The sequence below is a fragment of the Pyxicephalus adspersus genome, chromosome 12 (genome assembly GCF_032062135.1).
Source record: "Pyxicephalus adspersus chromosome 12, UCB_Pads_2.0, whole genome shotgun sequence".
Taxonomy (NCBI): domain Eukaryota; kingdom Metazoa; phylum Chordata; class Amphibia; order Anura; family Pyxicephalidae; genus Pyxicephalus; species Pyxicephalus adspersus.
The window spans coordinates 2,584,389-2,584,595 of record NC_092869.1 but is presented as its reverse complement, the minus strand read 5'-3'; positions in this window follow the sequence as shown (position 1 = coordinate 2,584,595).

Sequence of the window (207 nt, the reverse complement as noted above, 5' to 3'; positions counted from 1 at the left end):
ATATATATATATATATATATATATATATATATATATATATATATGGTGGAAGTGTGGAGGGCAGAATTGGTTACCTTTGGCGTGGGGGCAGATGACACCAGCTAGCCCTTTTTGCAGTAGGGTCAGGTTGATCCGGGTTAAACTAATTGTAAAATGTGCATAATGACACAATAATACATATTATATACACATAATGTTATTGGTGGC